The sequence below is a fragment of the Bison bison genome, unplaced genomic scaffold (assembly GCF_000754665.1).
Source record: "Bison bison bison isolate TAMUID 2011002044 unplaced genomic scaffold, Bison_UMD1.0 scf7180017845365, whole genome shotgun sequence".
NCBI lineage: Eukaryota > Metazoa > Chordata > Mammalia > Artiodactyla > Bovidae > Bison > Bison bison.
In genome coordinates this window covers 8552-9012 of record NW_011475938.1, presented here as the reverse complement: position 1 = coordinate 9012, position 461 = coordinate 8552, and the positions used below count along the sequence as shown (strand labels likewise).

The following is a 461-nucleotide window of genomic DNA, read 5'->3' as shown; positions in this document are numbered from 1 at the left end:
CTTTTGAACTGTGGTGTTGGAGAAGACTCTTGAGAGTCCCTTGGACTGCAAGGAGATCCAACCAGTCCATCCTAAAGGAGATCAGTCCTGAATATTCATTGGAAGGACTGATGCTGAGGCTGAAACTCCAATACTTTGGCCACCTGATGCAAAGAGCTGACTCATTGGAAAAGACCCTGATGCTGGAAAAGATTGAAGGCGGGAGGAGAAGGGGATGACAGAGGATGAGATGGTTGGATGGCCTCACCGACTCAATGGACATGAGTTCGAGCAAGGTCCAGGAGTTGGTGATGGATAGAGAGGCCTGGCGTGCTGCGGTCCATGGGGTCACAGAGTCGGACACAACTGAGCAACTGAACTGGATGAGCTGTTTGAAGCTGCCTGGCATGGTGCTGGCCCTCGGGCTTGGCCCTGCTGGCCCCGTGTCGTGACCCGTGCCTGGGGCTAAGGAGGGGCCCTCT

At 54.7% G+C, this 461-nt stretch overlaps 1 protein-coding gene across 1 annotated transcript in view; it reads left to right on the top strand.

The window, feature by feature from the left end:
* LOC104984286 (WD repeat-containing protein 5) overlaps positions 1 to 461 on the top strand; it is a 14645-nt gene that overhangs the window by 5637 nt on the left and 8547 nt on the right. The window lies entirely within an intron of this gene.